Source organism: Balaenoptera physalus (assembly GCF_965194825.1).
Source record: "Balaenoptera physalus genome assembly, chromosome: 5".
NCBI lineage: Eukaryota > Metazoa > Chordata > Mammalia > Artiodactyla > Balaenopteridae > Balaenoptera > Balaenoptera physalus.
Genome location: NC_138884.1, coordinates 62,881,203 through 62,901,738, shown reverse-complemented (window position 1 = coordinate 62,901,738; position 20,536 = coordinate 62,881,203).

The window sequence follows — 20,536 nt, the reverse complement described above, 5'->3', positions numbered from 1 at the left end:
AGCCCTATTTCAGTTGCCAGGCTAGGCTGGCCACCTGGAGGGCAAGTTTTAATAGGGAAGAATACTCTCCTCTCTCCCATGAGCCCTTGGTAAAATAAATTTGCTGGTCACATAACACTGACACTCCAATGGAATATAAGGGCTCATTAGTTTTGAAAGTCTGCCATTAACTTCATTTCACATTCAGCATACGCTTTCTCCCAATCTTCTGTTTCCCATATCCCTGTTAGGAACCACTTCCAGCCAAGACTTAGAGGCCTCCCCACACCTGTTTCCTGTCACTCATGCTTCCTGAGCTACCCCTCATGTTCTGCAAGTTGCACACTATACAGTTTTAGGAGGAGGGCTGTTGCCCACCAGCTGCACCATAGCCAGTAGGTCTGCCCACTTCCCCACAGACAGTTGATCTTCTATTTAATATACCAGACACTTTCACCATGCCATCTGAAGTTCTTGTTCTATTAGAAGAAAATTTCCCTAGATCCTGGGATTTCCCTTCTAATACTGAAATGAATGAACCAGGTTTCTCCCTAAAGATAGAACTCCCTTCTCAAATCATGACTATTTATGCCTTCTAAAACTGACTAAATGATAAGCCTCTCAGAAGTCTTGAAATGTTGCATACATCTTTATCTCTATTTAAAAGAAAAGAAAAAGTCATTCTTACTTTCCAAATTTCTCTTTAAGCACAAGGGAGAATACATACCCATCAGACACCACTGCCATTATAACTGAGCCCACAGCTTCTGGGAGAAAGGCCATATCATAATCATAAAAGGTGACTGAGAAAGGCTTATTGATTTTTTCAGAATTTCCAACCACTTCAGGGCATCATCAGATGTCATACATATGTGTGCGTGTGTCATGCATCGTATGCACTTGGCTGGGCAAGGAGAGGGTGAGATAGGGATAGCCTTGGTTCCTGGGACAGAAATTTCTGTCAAATGAAATAGCTGAGCTGCATTGGCTGTGCTACAGTGGCCTGACACAGTGGGTTTGATACACACAACTCAACAGTCACCATGATACAAAGTTGTGGTTGGAAAGCAAAAAATACTTCACATAAGATGCTTCATGCAATTCAATGTCCTTCACCTCAGCAAATGTCTACCATGTGCCAGGCACTGTGTTTGGTGTTTGAATTTCAACAAAGTACAGGGTTGCTGTTTTCACAGAGCTTGCTATTTGGCTGAGAAGACAAACATTAAACAAATTATTGCAAATGTTTTATGAAAGCAGAGAGTTGTGTGATCAAATACGAAGGAAACAACCCCTTTTAGGTGAAATTCCCTAAGCTACCGATGGCCCAGAACAGGAAATAAATTACTTAAGCAATTTTTAATATCAAGTTCCAAAGTACAAAACATTACAGATCACCCAGAAAACTCTGTACAAAAATCTAAAATAGGGCTCCCTAGGCTAAAATCAAGGTGTCAGAGGGCTGTGTTCTTGGAAGTTCTAGGGGAGTATCCATCCCTTGCCTTTTCCAGCTTCAAGGGGCAACCTCAGTTCTAAGGCTTGTGGTCTCTTCCTCCATCTTCAAAGTGCATTAGTCCAACCTCTGTTTCCATTGTCACATCTCCTTCTCTGTCTCTGCCTCCCTCTTTCACACTTAATGCTTGTGATTACATTGGGTCCATCTGTATAATTCAGGCTAATCTGCTTATAATAAGGTCAGATGATTAGCAACCTTAATTTCATCTTCCATCTTAATTCCCCCTCACCACATAACACAGATAGTCACAGGTTTAAGGCATTAGGATGTGGACATCTGGGGGTGTATTATTCTACCTGAACAAATGGTTAGATGACAGGGATGCTGCTAAACATGTACAGTGCACAAGATAGTTCCCACAAACGTCAGTAGTGCTGGAGTTGAAAAACCCTGAGCTGAGCAGAAGCAAGAAGAACTACAATCCTGCAGCCTGTGGAACAAAAACCACATTCACAGGAACACAGAGAAGATGAAAAGGCAGAGGGCTACGTACCAGAAGAAGGAACAAGATAAAACCCCAGAAAAACAACTAAATGAAATGGAGATAGGCAATCTTCCAGAAAAAGAATTCAGAATAATGATACTGAAGATGATCCAGGACCTCGGAAAAAGAATGGAGGCAAAGATCGAGAATATGCAAGAAATGTTTAACAAAGATCTAGAAGAATTAAAGAACAAACAGAGATGAACAATACAATAACTGAAATGAAAAATACAGTAGAAGGAATCAATAGCAGAATAAGTGAGGAGAAGAACGGATAAGTGACCCGGAAGACAGAATGCTGGAATTCACTGCCACAGAAGAGAATAAAGAAAACAAAATGTTGTCCTCTGGGACAACATTAAATGCAACAACATTCGAATTATAGGGGTCCCAGAAGAAGAAGAGAGAGAGAAAGGACCAGAGAAAATATTTGAAGAGATTACAGTAGAAAACTTCCCTAACATGGGAAAGGAATTGGCCATCCAAGTCCAGGAAGTGCAGAGAGTCCCATACAGGATAAACCCAAGGAGAAACACGCCGAGACACATAGTAATCAAAGTGGCAAAAATTAAAGACAAAGAAAAATTATTGAAAGCAGCAAGGGAAAAACGACAAATAACATACAAGGGAACTCCCATAAGGTTAACAGCTGATTTCTCAGCAGAAACTCTGCAAGCCAGAAGGGAGTGGCATGATATACTTAAAGTGATGAAAGGGAAGAACCTACAACCAAGATTATTCTACCCAGCAAGGATCTCATTCAGATGCGATGGAGAAATCAAAACTTTACAGACGAGCAAAAGCTAAGAGAATTCAGCACCACCAAACCAGCTCTACAACAAATGCTAAAGGAACTTCTCTAAGTGGGAAACACAAGAGAGGAAAAGGACCTACAAAAACAAACCCAAAACAATTAAGAAAATGGTAATAGGAACATACATATCGATAATTACCTTAAACGTGAATGGATTAAATGCTCCAATCAAAAGACACAGGCTCTCTGAATGGATACAAAAACAAGACCCATACATATGCTGTCTACAAGAGACCCACTTCAGACCTAGGAACACATACAGACTGAAAGTGAGGGGATGGAAAAATATATTCCATGCAAATGGAAATCAAAAGAAAGCTGGAGTAGCAATACTCATATCAGATAAAATAGAATTTAAAATAAAGAATGTTACAAGAGACAAGGGAGGACACTACATAATGATCAAGGGATCAATCCAAGAAGAAGATATAACAATTATAAATATATATGCACCCAACATAGGAGCACCTCAATACATAAGGCAACTGCTAACAGCTATAAAAGAGGAAATCGACAGTAACACAATAATAGTGGGGGCTTTAACACCTCACTTACACCAATGGACAGATCATCCAAACAGAAAATTAATAAGGAAACACAAGCTTTAAATGACACAATAGACCAGATAGATTTAATTGATATTTATAGGACATTCCATCCAAAAACAGCAGAATACACTTGCTTCTCAAGTGCTCACAGAACATTCTACAGGAAAGATCACATCTTGGGTCACAAATCAAGCCTCAGTAAATTTAAGAAAATTGAAATCATACCAAGCATCTTTTCTGACCACAACGCTATGAGATTAGAAATCAATTACAGAGAAAAAAACGTAAAAAACACAAACACATGGAGGTTAAACAGCACGTTACTAAATAGCCAAGAGATCACTGAAGAAATCAAAGAGGAACTCAAAAAATACCTAGAGACAAATGACAATGAAAACACGATGATCCAAAACCTATGGGATGCAGCAAAAGCAGTTCTAAGAGGGAAGTTTATAGCAATATAATCATACCTCAAGAAACAACAAACATCTCAAATAAACAATCTAACCTTACACCTAAAGGAACTAGAGAAAGAAGAACAAACAAAAGCCAAAGTTAGCAGAAGGAAAGAAATCATAAAGATCAGAGCAGAAATAAATGAAATAGAAAGAAAGAAAACAATAGCAAAGATCAATAAAACTAAAAGCTGGTTCTTTGAGAAGATAAACAAAATTGATAAACCATTAGCCAGATTCATGAAGAAAAAGAGGGAGAGGACTCAAATCAATAAAATTAGAAATGAAAAAGGAGAAGTTACAACAGACACTGCAGAAATACAAAGCATCCTAAGAGACTACTACAGGCAACTCTATGCCAATAAAATGGACAACCTGGAAGAAATGGACAAATTCTTAGAAAGGTATAACCATCCAAGACTGAACCAGGAAGAAATAGAAAATATGAACAGACCAATCACAAGTACTGAAATTGAAACTGTGATTAAAAATCTTCCAACAAACAAAAGTCCAGGACCAGATGGCTTCACAGGTGAATTCTATCAAACATTTAGAGAAGAGCTAACACCCATCCTTCTCAAACTCTTCCAAAAAATTGCAGAGGAAGAAAAACTCCCAAACTCATTCTACGAGGCCACCATCTCCCTGATACCAAAACCAGACAAAGATACCACAGAAAAAGAAGACAAACAATAGAGACAAGAAAATTAGAGACCAGTATCACTGATGAATATAGATACAAAAATCCTCAACAAAATACTAGCAAACAGAATCCAACAACACATTAGAAGGATCATACACAATGATGAAGTGGGGTTTATCCCAGGAATGAAAGGATTCTTCAATATATGCAAATAAATCAATGTGATACACCATATTAACAAACTGAAGGACAAAAACCATATGATCATCTCAATAGATGCAGAAAAAGCTTTTGACAAAATTCAACACCCATTTATGATAAAATCTCTCCAGAAAGTGGGCGTAGAGGGAAGCTACCTCACCATAATAAAGGCCATATATGACAAACCCACAGCAAACATCATTCTCAATGGTGTAAAACTGAAAGCATTTCCTCTAAGATCAGGAATGAGACAAGGATGTCCACTCTCACCACTATTATTCAACATAGTTTTGGAAGTCCTAGCCACGGCAATCAGAGAAGAAAAAGAAATAAAAGGAATACAAATTGGAAAAGAAGAAGTAAAACTGTCACTGTTTGCAGATGACATGATACTATCCATAGAGAATCCTAAAGATGCCACCAGAAAACTACTAGAGCTAATCAATGAATTTGGTAAAGTTGCAGGATACAAAATTAATGCACAGAAATCTTGCATTCCTATATACTAATGATGAAAAATCTGAAAGAGAAATTAAGGAAACACTCCCATTTACCATTGCAACAAAAAGAATAACATACCTAGGAATAAACCTACCTAGGGAGACAAAAGACCTGTATTCAGAAAACTATAAGACACTGATGAAAGAAATTAAAGATGATACCAACAGATGGAGAGATATACCATGTTCTTGGATTGGAAGAAACAATACTGTGAAAATGACTATATTACCCAAAGCAATCTACAGATTCAGTGCAATCCCTATCAAATTACCAATGGCATTTTTTACAGAACTAGAACAAAAAATCTTAAAATTTGTATGGAGACACAAAAGGCCCCGAATAGCCAAAGCAGTCTTGAGGGAAAAAAACGGAGCTGGAGGAATGAGGCTCCCTGACTTCACACTATACTACAAAGCTACAGTAATCAAGACAATATGGTACTGGCACAAAAACAGAAACATAGATCAATGGAACAGGAGAGAAAGCCCAGAGATAAACCCATGCACCTATGGTCAACTAATCTATGACAAAGGAGGCAAGGATATTCAATGGAGAAATGACAGTCTCTTCAATAAGTGGTGCTGGGAAAACTGGACAGCTACATGTAAAAGAATGAAATTAGAACACTCCCTAACACCATACACAAAAATAAACTCAAAATGGATTAGAGACCCAAATATAAGACCGGGCACGATAAAACTCTTAGAGGAAAACGTAGGAAGAACACTCTTTGACATAAATCACAGCAAGATCTTTTTTGATCCACCTCCTAGAGTAATGGAAATAAAAACAAAAATAAACAAATGGGACCTAATGAAACTTAAAAGCTTTTGCACAGCAAAGGAAACCATAAACGAGACGAAAAGACAACCCTCAGAATGGGAGAAAATATTTGCAAATGAACCATGGGACAAAGGATTAGTCTCCAAAATATATAAACAGCTCATGCAATTCAATATTAAAAAAACAAACAACCCAATCCAAAAATGGGCAGAAGATCTAAATAGACATTTCTCCAAAGAAGACATACAGATGGCCAAGAAGCACATGAAAAGCTGCTCAACATCACTAATTATTAGAGAAATGGAAATCAAAACTACAATGAGGTATCACCTCACACCAGTTAAAATGGACATCATCAGAAAATGTACAAACAACAAATGCTGGAGAGGGTGTGGAGAAAAGGGAATCCTCTTGCACTGTTGGTGGGAATGTAAATTGATATAGCCACTATGGAGAACAATATGGAGGTTCCTTAAAGAATTAAAAATAGAACTACCATATGACCCAGCAATCCCACTACTGGGCATATACCCTGAGAAAACCATAGTTCAAAAAGAGTCATGTACCACAATGTTCATTGCAGCTCTATTTACAATAGCCAGGACATTGAAGCAACCTAAGTGTCCATCATCGGATGAATGGATAAAGAAGATGTGGCACATATATACAATGGAATATTACTCAGCCATAAAAAGGAACAAAATTGGGTCATTTGTAGAGACGTGGATGCACCTAGAGTCTGTCATACAGAGCAAAGTAAGTCAGAAAGAGAAAAACAAATATCGTATATTAATGCATATATGTGGAACCTAGAAAAATGGTACAGATGAACCAGTTTGCAGGGCAGAAATTGAGACACAGACGTATAGAACAAACGTATGGACACCAAGGGGGGAAGCAGAGGGGGCTGGGGGTGGTGGTGTGATGAATTGGGAGATTGGGATTGACATGTATACACCGATGTGTATAAAATGGACGACTAATAAAAATAAATAAATAAATAAATAGAAAGAGAAACCCTGATCTAAGTTGACAGATGAGTTATGCTGGGAAGGTTACAGCTACAAGGGAGCAAAGGGAACCCCACTGCTGGGGAGCTAGCAATCTTTTCTATGTTGATCTGGGCTCTGGTCACCAAGTGTATGCACAGGTAACATGTGTAAACATTTAAGATGTAACATGTGTAAAGGTTAAGATGTGCATACTTTACTGAAAGTATGTTATACCTCCTTAAAAAGGTCAACAATTTTTAAAGTAGCTGTTAATCTTACAGTTTTAAGATACTAGAAGAAACAACGAAAGCAGTTGGAAGCACTTGCCTCTGGAGAGCAGGACTGGGATGTGAAAGGGTGGAACAGGGAGAGTTTTCTTCCCTTACAGTCTCAGTTGGCCTATAAAAGTTAATAACTAAAAAATGACAAAATGGGAGAAAAAAGCTCTGTCTGCATCATTTACCCTTGGAAATCTGAGAGCCTCACTTAACAGAGACAACTTGGTGCCACTGAACTGAACTAGGATGAACATATGAGACAGAGAAAATCTACATAAGCTACCACCGGCACAATCTGTTTTATTTAACATGTGCATGGTACTGCCAAACAGTAAGAACTTTATAAATATTAACTCATTTAATCCTTAAAACTATTATTATCCCCTATTATACAGCCTAAAAGTATCAGAGCCAGGATTTGAACCCAGGCAGTCACATGTTTTATCTAAACTTTTGGTAGACCATAAACTTATGGATATTAAAACTATGAAATGCCCACTTTCTATATTATTGATCCTGGACAAAATAATAAAGTCCAATGTCTCACATTTACTCATACTTAAACACTCTCTCTCTCTCTGAATCTCTCAAAGCTCCCAGAAATAGCCATGAGATAAATAAGACCAGTTTATCGTAATTTGGTTTTTTCATTGTTAAAGATAATGACAGTAGTAGTCACGCTTATAAATCTTTAGTGCTTGGTTACATACAATGTAGTCTACCCCTAATGATAGATAAATGGTGAATGACCTCAGATTCCAATACTGTTACTAAGGGCACATCCAGTTTTTTTGTGGGACTGGAATCTTATACTATTTGGGTGGTCCTCTTAAGGAAAATAATACAAAATTATAAATTCTAAATCATGCACAAGATTAAATATTTATTTAGAAAAATATAAGAAATATCAACAAATTAAAAATTTTTTTAAACTGACAAAGTCCCCCAGAAACATTTTAATAATCAACCACCTAAGAGATATCTATATTCTTGTTAAGCTGCATTTTTTGTATATTCTTTGATTACCACTTCCAATGAAGTGATTTAATGAGATGCTTTCTTACAGAAATTATCATTTTCTGTAAGAAGCAAAATATAATAATTTAGCTTTCCTTTAGCATGGACGATTAAAATATCTTTTTATTATTGATAGTTTAGAAATTTCATTTATGCTTTACCACTCATTATTGGCAATAGCATGTAAATTTTTTAAATCATTGACAAATACTGGGATATTTTGCCAAGTTTCTTTCATACATGAGCTGTAAGAGTTCAGAATATTGCAAGTTTTCTTATAAAAGTGACTTATCGGGGCTTCCCTGGTGGCGCAGTGGTTGAGAATCTGCCTGCCAATGCAGGGGACAGGGGTTCGAGCCCTGGTCTGGGAAGATCCCACATGCCGCGGAGCAACTAGGCCCGTGAGTCACAATTACTGAGCCTGCGCGTCTGGAGCCTGTGCTCTGCAATAAGAGAGGCCGCGATAGTGAGAGGCCCGCGCACCGCGATGCAGAGTGGACCCCGCTTGCCACAACTAGAGAAAGCCCTTGCACAGAAACGAAGACCCAACACAGCCAAAAATAAATTAATTAATTAAAAAAAAAAAAAAAGTGACTTATCTTAAACACCTTTTGAAATCATGGCAATTTATTGATGATATCCTCAATTATAGTGATATATTATGAGTTTTATAATATTTTTGACAATGTTAGCATTTCCTGGATATGCACAAAACATGTTGCTCAAAATATAGATGTACTCACTGTTTGAATAGCTTGATTCATGTATTACAAAAACAGAAAATCTGAATATTATATTTCATAATATTCCTGAGAGATATAAAATAGATAGATGATAGATAAATGAGAGAGTTTATCATTATACATGCTGCATAATCAAGGCAAGCATTTCCATTTTGACTAGGCACCAATGAGAACTAAATCTTCTGTTCATAATTTTGCATACCTAATGAGTGAAGAATTTTGCACAGACAGCCTCTGTGCATTTCAAACTGTGTTTCTCTTTCTCTGTCCACTTTTCTTTTGGTGCAAGGTACTTCAAGATATGTTCTTACTCTGATATGACCTTTGGCCCTGCACATTCATATCACAATGCCAGGTAAGCTAGCTCAGTGAGTAACAGAATTATTTCTAGAAGCCACTCTTACACCAGGAAGGCTAGTAATAACTTAACTATACCTAAAAGTGACTGTGACCCACATAAATACATCCTATTATTTCCAAACTAAATATATTCCCATCTCAACTTCCCCATAACCTGTTCTCCAAAATGCCTGTAACATCCTCTCCAATGCCATCAGACACAAAAGGAAGTGAGACAGAAGAGAAATTAAAGAGAAAAAGACATTAGTCTTAACCAATCATGGTTAAATATTTTATGTCTATAAATATAGCAAAAGTATAAGACCATATGACCACATTGATAGGTATTCTCCTGTAAGAAAGAGGCTGGCTCCATTTTTGATGTTTGACGATTTAAATCCCCAACCTCTTCCTTATCTACTCCATAACCAGACAACTAAGACAAGAAATCCAGTGTGTATGCCATGTTTTTTTGGTGCCTGAGGGCAATTCAAGCTTCACAAACCGCAAACCCACTGTGAACTCTTGCCCAGACCCACCTCTAACTGCCATAAAGGCCCAACTCACTCTCTCTGTTTCCCTCAAGCCATCTGGACCAGCTTTCACATGCAATGATCTCCCCAGAAAGTCCATGTTAAATGTCAGTGAAATTTGCATAAAATCAGAGATATCACTAATCCTGAGGTCATTTTTCAGCATGTTAAACTTTAAGCATCCAGTTTGATGGACTTGTAGTGACGATACCTAATGCTTTATAAACATGCGTACCCACTGCATTGACCAGGACAGCAGGATACTTGGGTTCCCAGGCAAACATGGACATCAAGGTCATAGGGAGAGGCTACCTGCAGACATATTCTTCCCTGTCTGTGATACATCTCTCCAGCACTACCCTGCTTTGGCCTATGATGCTGAACTTCTACTTCTCTCTTTCATGAAATGGATGTTTGGTACTCTTGACATTAATTTGCAAATCTGACTCTGCTCCTTTGCATTTCTGGATTTTTCTGATCAACTTTGTTCTTGTCATCTGGTTACTACTATTGCAAATTTGATCTCTATGTGCTGAATCCTAGTCTCCATCTTTCTAACCCCAGTTTGTCACCTGATCCAAACCAATTTTGATCTTTACCTCATGATTCAGTTTGTTGGGGTTTTTTTAATTTTAATTTTGTGTTGCATCTATTGATTGATTGATTTCTGTGATTCACCATGCCAGCACATGAAGGGCAGCATAACAGGGAAGACTAAGAGACAAGGTAAAGGGAATCCAAAATATGGCACAAACCTATGCAATAAGTTGATGCCAAGAGATCAGGAAGTCTAGCTGGATCACAATTACTTCCCATTCATTCAAGAAAAAAAGTTTGATTCTTTTTTTAAGAAATAATTAGAGGTCAAGACATCATCCATCAGATTCATTTCACTGGGGAAGCTCTATGGAATTGAAGGGTTCCATATACAGAAAAGCCATACATTGAATTCCTAGCTGAGCTACACATCTTAAAACTATCTTACAACTGTGGGTGCTGCTTACAGGAATGACTAGAAGAAAAATATGGGCATGTAGGAAAGTCACCCTCATTATGGGGAGACCACATTAAATGCTAGACCACAATCACTCCCACCTTCCAAATACAGTTTTGAAGTAAAGAGCACACAGACATCTGATAGACAGCTAAGCTTGATTGTCTGAGATTTAAACCTCATCAATATTTTTCAAGGTTGCAAATAAACCACAAAGCATCTTCGTGAAAATAAGAAACTACTGCCCCTTCTACCAATCTAACACAACCCTACACAAGAGTTCACACAAGAGTAGGGAGAAGGCTGGATTTCAACTCTCACCCCTATTTCTAGGCACCTTTGATCAGTGAACAACTTATACAACCATATTTGGCAGCCTTGATATTGTCAATAATGACCAGATAATGACTACGGTCATCTCAACTCTTATGTTATTAGTTTTGGACATCACAGACTAAAATTGATGGAGAGAGCAGACATACTTAGGCTCTCCCTTTGTCTCTGAGTCTTCTGGTGAAGAGGAAATGTATTCTCTTGTACACATACTAATGTAATTGCCTGATCCATAGTTGAGACCACTGCTGTCAGGTACTCTTCTCTGCTTCTCCCAAGCCCCAGTCTTGGACTCTCAGAGGTCTGGAGACTAATCTCCATTATTCAGCCACCATAAACAACACCTGAAAGGATATGCAGTGAAAGATGAAACACTTAGGTCCTTCTCCAAAATACTTAGAGATTAATCCAAAGTCTAGAAAAAACACACTGAATACTCCAACAGAGTAAATACGTTGAAAAGGCGCAAGAAGTAGAGAGCAACCTGAAGGGCTTTCTATCCGTCGGCTGTAAAAAAAAGCAAGTTGCTGCCTCAGAGCACAACAAAGGCTTCAGCTCTCATCCTAACAAGATGTTTTCTGCTAAAACAGGAAACTGCTTCAACTGAGCGACAATATTTTATGAGCCTTGAAGATCAGTGTACAAAAGTCCTGCCAAAAGAAACCACTAAACAATTTCAAATGTCATGTCCCAAAGAATAAAGCTTTTGAGAATGCAAAAAAAAAAAGAGCCAAATTCATCCTTAAAAACATGGCAATTCAGAGATTCTCACTTCTCATGGACACAGGTGATGTCAACTGTCTGCTAGGTTAATTGAAAGAGAAGGAATTAAAATATCAAATGAGCCTTTTAAGTTTCTCTAACCTTCTGATGTACTCTCTTCAGGATATTAATCTGGAGACAGAATCAACTTTATGGATTTTTTTTTAATCCCAGAAAATTCTATTGTTATCCCAACATAAAACTTCTCATCTCCCTATATCACCAAGCAATTAGATTATTATAATCTTCTTTTTATTTTAACTAATAGAATTTTAACTAATAGATAATGTCTTAAGATGTATAAAAGATAATTCCAAATCAATTTGCTAACTTTACAAAGTTTCTATACCCAGGTTTTGGTTAACCGTACCGTTCTCTTGGAAGAAAAAGAAAACCTTTCATACAGACACTCTTCCCTAGATTGGGAAACAAATCTAAGACACATGGTACCAGTGCCAAAAACAAAATACAATAAAGGAAAACAGAGGTAACTAGTGTTTAGTCCTAATTAAACAGAGTATAAGTTCATACAAAAGAGAGGAAGAGGAACTAGAAGGACTACCCTGGAGATGGATGGCTTCACAGGGCATGAATCTGGGAAGCTTAAACTATAAGGACAGGTAGCCAGACACACCTACATATTAGTGTGAAAGAGACAAGCATTTAGGAGAAAAGCATTCAAAAACCTCATGGGGACATTACTTATTAAGAAACCCGGCATTTATTTGTATTAGTTTCCTAGAGCTGTCCTAAAAAAATGCTTCACACACTACGTGGCTTAAAACAACAAAAAATGTATAGCCTCACAGTTCTGGAGGCTAGAAGTTCAAAAATCAAGGTGTGGGCAGGGCCATGCTCCCTCTGAAACCTGTAGGGGAAGGATCTTTGCTTGCCTCTCCCAGTTCCTGGTAACTCCAGCCATCCCTTGGCTTGTGGCAGCATAATTCCAGTCTCTGCCTGCCTTCACATGACTTTCTCCCTGTGTCTGTATATGGCCATCTTCTTATAACGACACCAGTCATAATAGGTCCTACTCCAGTATGACCTCAATCTTAACTGATTACATTTGCAAATAAAACCACACTCTGAGTTACTGAGGGTTAGGACTTCAACATATCTTTTAGGGGGCATAATTTAAGCCACAACATCCTTTAACATGCATCTCTTGTCATCTTTTCCTAAAATTATAATGTCAAATAATGCTTGCTGCTGATCACATGTATCAACTACCTGTCCTAATGTAAAAGTTTGCATTTAGCTAATTGACTAATAATCTGGAATTAATAAATATTAACATTATTAAAACGAGGCATATCTGTATTCTACACTAACAAATTTCATAAGTATAACACCAGAGTTTATAGGCTCCAGAACACAGAAACTTCCCAAATTAAAGTTACGGGCGCCTTTTTTTTTTTTTTGGTAACTATAAAGTTCTCATAAAAATAGCAAAGGAAATATCACACTGGATCTTTCACATCCCTAGAAGGTAATATTAAGAAGCTTGGATTACAAACCATGAATGGCTAGATGCAAGTGAAAAGAAAAGAGAGGAACACAACAAAACAACAAAGTATAACAGAGGACTAAATTGTGGGACACTAAACAATAATCAAAGCTCAGAAAAATGAGAAAGAGAAAAAAATCTACAATGCCAATAGTCCCATCAAGGATGGCTTCATAAAGGAATAGAATTTGAGGAGCCTTGTTTTGATGGATAAGTAGCCAAATGTTACATGAGAAGCAGGATCAAAGAGAAAAGTGACAGAGCCCCAAGAGTAAAGTGAATGATATGCATAAAAATTATGAATAATTCCTATTTAATTTGTACCTCTTATATGCTAAGCATTCCTTTACATATTTTTGAAATACAGGAAGGTAGAATGTGACCAAGTCAATAGTGCCTGAAGTTATAGGTTCCATTTCTAAAATAAATTATATCTTCTGTAAAATATAATAAAATCAGGTTCAGAAAGCAGATATTAAGTGCCTGATTTACACAATATTCTATGCTGTAAGCTATGGCCAATACAAAGAAGATCAAGACATCAAACATGTCCCTAACTAAGTAGGCAAGTCAGACAGACATACACATTACCATAATAAAAGGCATACTGAGGTAGGTGCAAAATAAGACAGTGCAATGGAATCTATAGAACAAACAAATAAAATAGGCTCCTACCACTAATATTGTATAATATCACTGTCACAGCTTCAATCTTTTCATTATTCTTTTCCGATTTGCACATTAAATCTTGGATAAAATGGGCATGATTATAAAGGGCATTTTTTTTTATTAATACCATTAGACATTTTTAAGAAGTATGGAAACCTCAGTGCTTTGGGACCCCAGTGGCACATATGTTACCAAAACCTCCAGAAAACTTAACTCAGGCACTTAGAAAAACCTGGCATGGTGAATCACAACACAACCATTCCTCTGGAAAGACAAAGGACAACTGTCAAATGCAGTAAATGACAACCATCTACTCTCTTGTTTAAGCAGAAGCTTTCAATCCAGTCATGACCTTCTCTTCCAGCATAATATTTGCTCTCTCTAAAAAGAACGGAATAGGGAAAATCGCAGGTTATAAAAACAATTGTGGCCCTGGTTCTTCTTACGTGTGTCCTTCGTCTTCACTTTTTCTTGCTTTGTGAAGATGCTCAGACACAGTAACGGACAAGATTCCATTTAACTAGTAATTTAACTACATCGGGAAAGAAGATGCCGCAAGGGTAGGTGCAGGTAATTTTCTAAATTTTTGAAAAGAGACAGACTCGGTTCTTTAAACTTTGAATTTTTCAGTTAATGGAAATTTTTTCAGGCACTCTGATATAATGAACTTCTGATATGCTTTCAATGAAAGTGCAGTCAGTGATGCTATTCTTACATATTTGTAAAATATGTGATAGGAAATATGATAAAGAAAAGTATTCATTAAGCGCCATTTAAAAGAGCCAGGTCCATCTAATAGGCATTTCTAGACTTCCCTTCTGAACTCTCAGGTCAAATAACATTTACTCACTTGACCACAGGTTTAAATTAATTGAATGTCTTAACATAATGGCTGAATATTGTAGTTATTTCTATTCAGAAATGTAACTGCAGCATCTATTTCTTACAGTATAGTTAAGAGTAAAAATTTTTTAAAGCAACTGCATGTTTCCCTCTTATTCCATTATTCTAGTTCTTCAGTTTAATTAATTTCCCAGATAAGGGCATAAAATTAACAAAAATAAGACCGTATTAGAGAAGAGCTGTTTCAAAAAGAAAAGCTTTCTTCTCTTTCTTGTGGAATTTTTGGAGAAAAACACATTATTTTTAGATTTTCCACAATAGCATAACAGATAAAAACAGGAGCTTTTGAGTCAGAGAGTCAGGTTTTCAAATCCCAGATTTGTCACTCACTGGCTTTGAGACCATGAACAAGTTGCTAAAATTTTTTCTTCATTTTTCTATTGGTAAAATAAGGATAATTTAATCTACTCCTTAGAGTTGCTGTTGGAATTGAGTGAGAAATGTAAATAACACATCGCCCATTCCTTGGAGCAGCTCAGTAAATGGTAGCCACTTAGTAAATGGTAGACCTGTTTTCTATACTGAAGACTGAGCTTATGACATACTGCACTTTACTGGTCAGAAATCATCATCATTTCTCAATCCTTTCTAACTCTCACATTTTATGACTTCATAAAATGGATTTTCAATACACTGAATTATCTAACTAACTCTTGGTACTATACATTGTAGAGAGCAGTTGTAACATGAACAATACAAAATTCACTAAATCCATATAATATTTATATTCAATGTTGAAATATAGTTTGTAGCGCTATTTGAATAATGATGAATATTCTGAAAATTCAAAATGGTTCAATATTACTATTTTCTCTTCTACATACATAATCATTTTTAAAATTTTAAATTATAAAACAGGTTATTTTCCAAGAATGCAAATGTGCTATTGTATTATATGTAAGATGTATTCAAATGAAAATATACTGTCTTGGCATTTATATTTTGCCTCCTTACAAGATTTCAAATGATTTCTTTATTACTTTTAATAATTTCTTCTATAAGAAATAGTTGTGTTGATAATAAAATAATTGTGTATGTAGTTGCTGTGTAAACAACAAAGAATGAGATTTTTGTTCTTTCAGGACAGGGATAAGATGGGAAGGATGAAAGGGCTCTACTTGACCATGGGCCTCTTGGTGTTCATGAACTGCTTCTTGGTAAGCACCACCGAGTCCGTCTGCTTTCATTTATGGTTTTAAGACATTAGTATGCAACTTAAAGTCATTAATATGTAATTTGAATTTTTTTTGTATGTACCAAGCAGTTATTTTTTTCTATTTGAAGGGTGGAACAAACCACTGTAAAAACCATTCATTCAACAACAAACAATTATTGAGTGACTACCAAGTACCATATACTATTCTAGACACTAGGATACAGTAATAAGCAAAATAAACAATAAATATATGTTTGATATGTTAGTGGTGATAAGTGCTAATGAGAAAAAATTTAAGCAAGGAAGGATGACATACATGGGGATCAACTTAAATTTTTTGATAGGAGAGACATGGAATACCTCCAAAACAGTGACTTTTAAGGAAATAACTGAAGCAGATGAGGGTGCTAAATGTGAGGCTCCTGGGAGGTAGAATGTTCCAGGGAGAGGAAACAACATGAGCAAAAGCACCAAGGTGAGAGTGGGCCTGGTGCTTTTCAGGGACAGCAGGAGGCCAGTATGCTGGAGCTGAGTGAATGAGAGGGAAATTAGTATGAGATGATGTCAGAAAGGTAATTGAAGCTAGATTATATAATGCCTTAGAAGTGATAGTAAAAACTTTAACTTTTTCTCAGTGAAGTGAGCAATGATTGGAAGGTTTTGAGTGAAGGAATGACATGATTTAATTCATGTTTTAAACACACTAGATGCTGTGTTGAGAATAACCAGTGTTTTGTATTGTTCTGACTTGTGTTTTAAACATGCTAGTTATTGGGTTGAGAATTAACTGTAGAAGGATATGATTAAAAATGTGAACACTAGCTAAGCAGTTACTGTAGAAATTAAGTGAAAGGTGGTGGTGGCTTAGAACAGTGATAGCAGTGGAGATGATCAGAAGTCATCAAATCCTGGATATATTTTGAAGTGGAGCCAACAGAATGTATTGGATGGGGGGATATGAGAGAGAGAGGTCAAATTTAACTCCAAAGTTTTATTCTGAGCAACTAGAGGGTAGAAGTTGCCATCAACTGAGATGGGAAAGGCTGCATGTGGAGAAGTTTTGGAGGACATCAGAAGTCTAGCTTGGGATGTGATAAGTATGAAATTGTTATTAGACAACTGAAGTATAGATTTCAAGGAGACAGTTGAATGGAAGATTCTGAGTTCAGAGGAGAAATCTGGGAGGAAATTATACATTTGAGTGGCATGAGAATGAATGAGGTCACCAAGGAAGTGAGTGTAGACAGAGAAGGGAGCACCCCAGAATGAACCACAGGGTCCTCCAAAATGGTGACATCAGGGAGAAATAAAGACCCAGCAAAGGAGACAGACTGAGAAGGAATCGATAGGGAAGGATGAGGAAATCTAGGAGACGATTTGTATCCATGAAGCCAACTTAAAAAGGAGTTGGGGAGGGTTTCCAAACAGGAGAGGGTGATCAGCTGTGTCAAATATTGCTAGCAGGTCAAGTAAAATGAGGACTAACAATTGGATACCTTGACAACAATGAAATAGTGGTGATAAAAGATTGACTGGAGTGAGTAAGTGATTTTAAGAGAGAATGGAAGGAGTGGATTTGGAGTGAGAATAAATAACTTTCCAGGGCAGCAAAGAACGGATAATAGCTGGTGGAAAAAGTGAGTCAAGAGGTATATTTTATGCTGATAGAAACATTCTTGAAGGAGCAAAATACTGATGCAGAAGGATTGCTGGAGCAATGTTATTGAGTAGGGTAAAGGGTAGGATCTAGAGCACAAGTGGGTGGATTAGCTTTACATAAGAGCAGATACATATCTATGATAAGTGGGGAGACGGAGTAGGTGGTGCAGATGCTGCCAGGTGGGTAGATGTTGTGGTGGGAATTTGAAGAAGCTCTCTTCTGATTCCTCCAATTTTCTCAGGAAAGGAGGAAGCAAGGTTATCTAACAGCTGAGAGTCAGGATTGGAAGGAGTTTGGGGGATTCTAAGAGAGAAGACAGGGTGAGAATTAATTATGCAGAAAATTGGAGGAGTGAGGGCAATAGGCATTTGTGATTGTCTGGCAGAATTGAGTGCCCACCTAGGTAGTGAGTGGATGAAAAAAGACGTCCAGAGTCTGAGCCCTGGGGGCACTCCACCATGCACAGACACTGAGACTTTTGGTTTCAGTTTTCATATTGGGAGGTTTCTTATCTGGGGAGTAAATTATTTGTATTTTATCTCTGGTTAAATACTTTAATACTGATGTTCAGTTTGTAAGCCCTATTAGTTTTTGCTCTGTGTGTTTTTCTCTGGTGTTCTGAAAAAGTATTGAAGACCTTAATATGCAACTTTTTATGTGCATTTACCTCAACTGCATATCATAGAAGCTGCTATGGAGTGATATCAAGGCCTTAGGTCAAAAAATAGAGATACTATTTATGTGAAAGAATACAAATAAATATTATCTACCATTGCAAACATCGTGAAAGGGTGCTGAGGATTTGCGCAGGAGTTGAGGTTGAGAAAAATTTTGAAGCAGAAGGCAAGAGAGGGTAGGGATGTGTTGAGGGGGTATGTAGAATGTATCACACCAGAAAAGCAAACCTTTTAACAATCAACAAGGACGGAGGCAAGAGACTGCTGCTTTAGGGAAATGACGACAGCCATAGAGTATTAAGCACAACTTTTCCAGAGAAAAATACACAAAATATATGTAAATGGTATCACAAAGGGAAGCATTCATGTAAGCACTCTTTTAGTCAGACAGTGTGCTGCAGGGGTTCAGACAAAAATAAGAAGGAATATCATGTGATTTCCATTTTAAAAAGACTACTCAGAGCAACTATATGGAGAATATTTTTAGATTTGGATTCCATTTCTTTGATGGTATAGAACTATTGATATGTATATTCCTTATTTCAATTAAGTTTTATTTTCCTAGAAATTCATTCATTTATCTAAATTTTCAAAGTAATTGACATTAAATTTTTATAATATACTTTTATTATCTTTTCAATGCTTAACATATTTGTAGTGATGTTTCTTTTTTTTCCTTTTAATATTGGCTATTTGTGTCTTCTCTTTTTCTTCCTTATTCTTACCACAGATCTGTTGAATCTATGTCTCTTCAAGTAACTATCTTTTAGCTATCTGGATCTTTTCTATTGTATTTTTGGTTTCCATGTCATTAATTTTGCTCTTGAAACTTTATCTTCTTTTTTTTTGTATTTATTTTGATATTTTTTCTAACAAGAAGAAATGATAGTTGTTAATTTTAGACTTTTTCCCTTTTATCAAAAAGTATTAAGACTATAAAATTCCTGGAATCCTTATACACTGTTGGTGGGAACGTAAATTAGAACAGCCACTATGGAAAACAGTATGGAGGTTCCTCAAAAAACGAAAAATAGAACTGCCATATGATTCAGCAATTCTACTCCTGGCTAGATATTCAGAAAAAATTAAAACACTAATTAAAAAAGATACATGCTACAGATGAACTTATTTGCAAAGCAGAAATAAAGGCACAGACGTAGAGGACAAACTTATGGATACCAAGGGGGGAAAGGTGGATGGGATGAATTGGGAGATTGGGATTGACATGTATACACTACTATGTGTAAAATAGATAACTAATGAGAACCTACTGTATAGCACAGGGAACTCTACTCAGTGCTCTGTGGTGACCTAAATGGGAAGAAAATCTAAAAACGAAGGGATATATGTATATGTATAACTGATTCACTTGCTGTACAGCAGAAACTAACACAACACTGTAAAGCAACTATACTCCAATAAAAATTTTTAAAAAAGAAAAGAACAAAAAAAAGATACATGCACCCCAATGCTCATAGTAGCACTATTTACAATAGCTGAGACATGGAAGCAACCCAAGTACCCATCAACAGATGACTGGATTAAGATGTGGTGTGTGTGTGTCTGTGTGTGTGTGTGTGTGTGTGTGTGTGTGTGTGTGTGTGTACACACAAGGGAGTATTACTCAGCCATCAGAAAGAATGAAATACTGCCATTTGCAGCAACGTGGATGGACCTAGAAAATGATATGCTTAGTGAAATAAGTCAAACAGAGAAAGACAAATATGATATCACTTACATGTGAAATCTAAAAAATAATACAAATGAATGTTATACAAAACAGAAACAGACTCACAGATATAGAAAACAAACTTGTATTTACCAAAGGGGAGACAAAAAGGAGGAGGGACAAATTAGGAGTATGGGACTAAAAGATTCAAACTACTGTATATAAAATAGATAAGCAACAAAGATATACTGTATAGCACAAGGAATTATATCCATTATAATACTGTATAATAGAATATAATCTGCTAAAATACTGAATCACTATGCTATACACCTGAAACTAACATAATATTGTAAACTAACTATACCTCAATTTTTTAA